Genomic DNA, 6,475 nt, shown 5'->3' with positions numbered 1-6,475 from the left:
CATAAGAGACACAAAAAATATCAATCACATAATCACATCTCATAGGGGGCGGTGCAGGGTTTGATAAAAAAAAATTGATAGAAAAAAATTTGGAGATGGATAACAAAACTCAAGACAGAAGAGGAAAAACAATGAAGGAAAAACATCTATTTTTAAATACCGACTTTTTGGATAAGGTCTCTGAGTAGTTCACTCCTCCTCATGCCCTTGGGCTTTATTGGCTTTTTTTAACCTCTCCCATTTCCCTAAAATCCACAGGAAGTTCTCTCCTACTTATGGCTTGGTTTATTTTGGTGTGCAGATATGGAAAAGGATTACAATAGGGGGTGTTTGGGCGGTTGTCTGGGGCCCAAGGCTTTAAGGGGGCCCTTGATCACCCAAACCCCCCACCAAATTTTACCCTGAGAAGGACCTTTACCCATGATGTCCTTGTACATCTGTTACTCCTCTTAATATACATTTACACATGAACCATTTCCGGACCTTTAAAGGTCCTCCAAAGCTCCTGAAACCTCAGATTGAAAGCAGCAGAAGGGACTCATCCTCCATTCTCCGAGAAGCTGATTCTTGCAGCAGATGTAGGAAGTGACTCCAGATTGTAGAAGGTATAATACTCATACAGCCCAGGGGTCGTGGTGGTCTTAATCTGCTCCTGACCATTGTCAGGATTGTTGATCTAAAAAGGTCATTTGTTTTAGACCTTGACATTTCGTTTAGGATTTGGTTGTTTTTGGTTATAATATTTCTTGCTAATGAAATTGATGGAATTAAAGGAAATCAAAATCTTGTGCAATAGAGTGGAGACTATGCTGTGTATATATCATGTAGTCACAATATACCATAAACTAGAGGGGATTATTATGGTTATCTGGAGACGGGGAAGGATGTATTGGATTTGGCAGTCAGTAGGTAGTAGTGGACTTGTGGGGTGTTCTCGTGTGCAGTAGTAATCACCGACCAAGGGTTCATATGTGGTTCATATTTATGAGACTGCTAGGACTTGGGCTCAGTGACTAAAGGCTCATTGTCAGATACAGTCCTAAATATGTCAACTACTTGTATAAGAAAAAAACCTTTGGGTATTGGTGGAAGCCAATAAGGCAAATCAAACTACGGGACGCATCAAGAGAAGCAAAGATTCTCATGATAAAGACAAAGGGACACATATATCAGGGTTTATATACATGAAAACTCCTGGTGTAAGGTCAGGATTGGTGCTTATTTCTCTACATATGCCACCTCCATACCAAGGGTAGAAAATTGATGGGGCATAGGTGATGGTGGTGTTCGAAGGACTGTAGTATTGCACATCACCATAGACATGGAGCATCCTCTACACCTAGAGGAGAGTTGGTTCTACAATCACCATAGACATGGAGCATCCTCTACACCTAGAGGAGAGAAGTTCTACCATCGCCATAGACACGGGACATCCTTTACACCTAGAGGAGAGGAAGTTCTACCATCACCATAGACAGGGGACATCCTCTACACCTAGAGGAGAGGAGGTTCTACCATCACCATAGACAGTCAGTATCCTCTACACCTAGAGGTGGTTCCACCATCACCATAGACAGGGGGCATCCTCTACACCTAGAGGTGAGGAGGTTTTACCATCACCATAGACATGGGACATCCTCTACACCTAGAGGAGAGGAGGTTCTACCATCACCATAGACAGGGGACATCCTCTACACCTAGAGGAGAGGAGGTTCTACCATCACCATAGACAGGGGACATCCTCTACACCTAGAGGAGAGGAGGTTCTACCATCACCATAGACAGGGGACATCCTCTACACCTAGAGGAGAGGAGGTTCTACCATCACCATAGACAGGGGACATCCTCTACACCTAGAGGAGAGGAGGTTCTACCATCACCATAGACAGTCAGTATCCTCTACACCTAGAGGTGGTTCCACCATCACCATAGACAGGGGGCATCCTCTACACCTAGAGGTGAGGAGGTTCTACCATCACCATAGACATGGGACATCCTCTACACCTAGAGGAGAGGAGGTTCTACCATCACCATAGACAGGGGATATCCTCTACACCTAGAGGAGAGGAGGTTCTACCATCACCATAGACAGGGGACATCCTCTACACCTAGAGGAGAGGAGGTTCTACCATCACCATAGACAGGGGACATCCTCTACACCTAGAAGAGAGGAGGTTCTACCATCACCATAGACAGTCAGTATCCTCTAAACCTAGAGGTGGTTCCACCATCACCATAGACAGGGGGCATCCTCTACACCTAAAGGAGAGGAGGTTCTACCATCACCATAGACAGTCAGTATCCTCTACACCTAGAGGTGGTTCCACCATCACCATAGACAGGGGCATCCTCCACACCTAGAGGAGAGGAGGTTCTACCATCACCATAGACAGGGGGCATTATCTACGCCTAGAGGAGAGGAGGTTCTACCATCACCATAGACAGGGGGCATCCTCTACACCTAGAGGAGAGGAGGTTCTTCCATCACCATATACAGGGGACATCCTCTACACCTAGAGGAGAGGAGATTCTACCATTACCATAGACAGGGGGCATCCTCTACACCTAGAGGAGAGGAGGTTCTACCATCACCATAGACAGGGGGCATCCTCTACACCTAGAGGAGAGGAGGTTCTACCATCACCATAGACAGGGGGCATCCTCTACACCTAGAGGAGAGGAGGTTCTTCCATCACCATATACAGGGGACATCCTCTACACCTAGAGGAGAGGAGATTCTACCATTACCATAGACAGGGGGCATCCTCTACACCTAGAGGAGAGGAGGTTCTACCATCACCATAGACAGGGGGCATCCTCTACACCTAGAGGAGAGGAGGTTCTACCATCACCATAGACAGGGGGCATCCTCTACACCTAGAGGAGAGGAGGTGCTACCATCACCATAGACAGGGGGCATCCTCTACTCCTAGAGGAGAGGAAGTTCTACCATCACCATAGACAGTGGGCATTCTCTACACCTAGAGGAAAGGCGGTTCTACCATCACCATAGACATAGGGCATCCTCTATTCCTAGAGGAGAGACAATTCTTTCCTCTTGCAGAGTTTGCTCTCTCAGTGTTTGAGCTTAGTCTGGCCCAGGCTTTCTCAAACCTGGCTGAAGCCCAAGATACACAAAGGCATCAAGCCAATATTAGTGGGTGCCTGAGTCCTGAATCTGTGTATTGTGGATATGCATCATTGCCCCCCCACTTTGTGGGCCCATACATGATAACTGAACTATTAATTCAGTGTCCTTTAGAATGCAGTTGGACCATACCCTCCATATTCATTAAGCAGTTCAGAAATCAATGTTGAAAAATACTTTCCTTCTGTCTGGTCTAGCTCTACATCACTAACTCCTGTTGTTATCCAGGGAGAAAAAGAATTTTAATACTTAGTGCATGTGATTGGGTATGGTCTGAGGAGTGTACATAGGTCTCTGGCAAAGATCCTCATGCCCAGCTTCTCCTCAAGCTGTTCCCTTTTCAGAAGCCCTCCAAACCTGGTGGCCCCTAGAAAGGCTGGGGGGGGGGGGGGGAGGGGTGGTAAGAATGGCATCAGGCTAAGAAGATGCTACATTTCATCAGGCAGTCTAAACATTACTCTATTGGCTGGACTGCTCAATGAAAATACCTCTCCGCTCTCTGCAAGGGTTAACATGCTCACATTCTTTGGTATCTCTACCGTCCATTCTTCTATTTCTCTACATCTGTATTTCTGGTTTCCGCTATTTGTCTCTCATACCTGACTATTCTTTATATTTGTGATTTTGTGCCTAATAAGCTATCTCTCTTGGGATCTATATTGTCGACATCCCTTTTGTGTTATTTGTTTGTCTGTCATGTTACATGTTCACATCTTTGCAGTTGTTTGGTATCACCTAGGACACATAGAGGCACGCAGACATGGCTGTTGGGGGGCTTCATTTTAGGGTTTATTGTCCTGTCTGCTGTCCCCGAGTCCATTGTCCCCATTACAGCATCCCTCTCACCTCCTCTAGATTATTATTGAGATTTACAAGTCCATGGACTGGAACAGTGGTAGACTAGAAATAGTGGGAGGAGAGAAAATCTCCCATGGTAAAACAGGAGTTCTACACCTGGAAATTTTTTGGATGATAAAAATGTCTCTCTTTTTTTTTTATAGATAATGAATTTCAGACTCTTGGACTCTTTCCTTCATTAGATCTATAAAAACAATAGTTATAAATCAAATATACAAAACATATAACATCAAATGAAAAATACAATAATGGCAAAAAAGGTTGTAAGGAAAAATAATAATAATAATAATAATAATAATGAGAAATATATCTTTTTCAGATTCTGTAGCCATATCATTTTTGGAGGTAATAATAATAATGGTGATAATATATAAATTTGAATAAATAAAAAACACCGTACATAGGATCATAACAGTATCACAATAAACATATCTACATATCACTAAAAATAACACATGAATATCTATATCTCAATGTAAAAGTTGTATTAGTATCTTACATTCCTGGAAGCAGAGAGGGGTGAATAATAATAGTAATGTCTGCAGGTATAAGAGTTATAATGATACCGAGGAGTAAATGATGAGTTGTGTTCTAAGAAAAATTCCTGTCTTCATGTCTTCAGTGAATGAGAGAGATGATTGGTTCCGGGGAGGATGGATGGGTCTTACCTGAGGGTGAAGGGTTCTGTCTTTGTGGACGGCAGCATCCGGTCTCTTCCCTCCTCCTCTCCCAGTTGTCACCTGCAGTCGGGGTATTGATGTGTGGGGGTGAGGGGTAGCATGTGGCTTCCTCTATGTGGCGCTGTCCATCGTGGAAGGTGCTGAAGTCGTGTGGCTGAATTGTTAGGCTGGCGCTGGATGCTCGGGGCATTGGCTCTAAGGGAATGTTTGCTTGGATCAATGATGATGATGATGATGTCTATTTTGGATGTGGACATTTCTGCTCGGGCTTCAGAAGTTTTAGGCAGATGATGGATTTTGGGAATATGTGGAGATCTTCAATTTAGTTGTTAACATATATCAGGGAGAGAAAAAATATCTAAAAATAAAAAATATTTAACAGTATCTTTCTTTGACATATTGGGGCTTATTTACTAAGGGTCCCGCTGCCGCACTTTCATTGGGTTTCCCAACTTTTTGGGAATTGCGCCGGGGATTGTGTCAAACACGATCGGTTTGTGTCGCAGTCGAGCCAGCTTTCACGCGTCACAAATCGGGGTGCAAGCTGTTGGACGATCCAATGGATTCGGACAATGCGCAGGATTTAACATTTAAAATTGTGTCGCAAGCCAAGCACTTACATGCACCAGGAAGAAGAAGGTGAACTCCAGCGGACCTCAGCGGGGAAGCGACACATGCAGGATATCAGACCCACGCTCGTAGTGAATCACTGAAGACTTTATCCTCATCGGACACGGACATTCCGGATCGGGGATCGCGCAGGGACCGTGTAAGTAAATGTTCCCCAATATGTATGAAATATAGAAATCAGTTATTTAGATCACATTTTTTTCTGTGCCATCCCATATAAAAAAATAAATCATCGATATATATCTTAGAGATATATAGGATATATGTACACGATCTGCTGGATCCTTCCAGATGGAATACATCTACAACAACAACCTATAATCTAAGTCTATTATCGATTATCAAAGATACATTGATGTGATTCCTCTTTGATATGTATTGTGTATGTTGTATCTTTTATGTGAGGGTACTGAGCAGATCCAGCAGGGTCATTATCACCCATCAGTATTGCCGCTCTACGAGTCTGGATGCAAAAAGAACACAGACGCACATCTCACTCCATGCATTGTGGCCGGCAGAGAATAACCAGGTCTGAACACCCAGAGCACCTCAGTGAGAGGAAGGCAGTGCAGAGACATTTAAGGGGTTGTCCAGGTGTTAAAAATGAAATAGCTTGGAGTGCTGATTCACTACTTGTTTACAGAGGCCAACAGACTTTACTCTGAAAAAGTTTTTTCCACCTGGCACAACCACTGTCTAAGATTGAAGCTAATACTATATCAGGCAGCAGGAAATGGGTGGATGCGTCAGGTAGGCAGAAGTTATCTGTAATCAAACAGAAGCATGACGCGATGGGTCTCTGCACGGGAAACCAGGACTGTTGGTGAAGGTAAGTATAATTTGTTTTTTTATCTTCAGAATCCCAGTCCTGATCAAGTTCAGGTACCTAAACCAAACTTTTTATCACAATTTGGCCAAACTAGAATCTGCTCAATAGTTGCTGGGGTGGAAACTTTTAGAGCTCATGTCTCTGATACGCTAAGCAGCAATGCTTCCTGCATCATGAAACTAATGTGAATAGTTGTATATATACATAGCCCTGGGGTATATAGAGGGAACACGAAATATCTGTCAAATCTGTCTGCTGAACCGGCCAATAAATGACTTAAATGGTCATTAATCATAATCCACGTCACATTGGGTGTCCCAAATGTAAATG

Source organism: Engystomops pustulosus, chromosome 6 (assembly GCF_040894005.1).
Source record: "Engystomops pustulosus chromosome 6, aEngPut4.maternal, whole genome shotgun sequence".
NCBI lineage: Eukaryota > Metazoa > Chordata > Amphibia > Anura > Leptodactylidae > Engystomops > Engystomops pustulosus.
The sequence above is the reverse complement of the archived record's forward strand: the minus strand, read 5'-3'. Positions refer to the sequence as shown.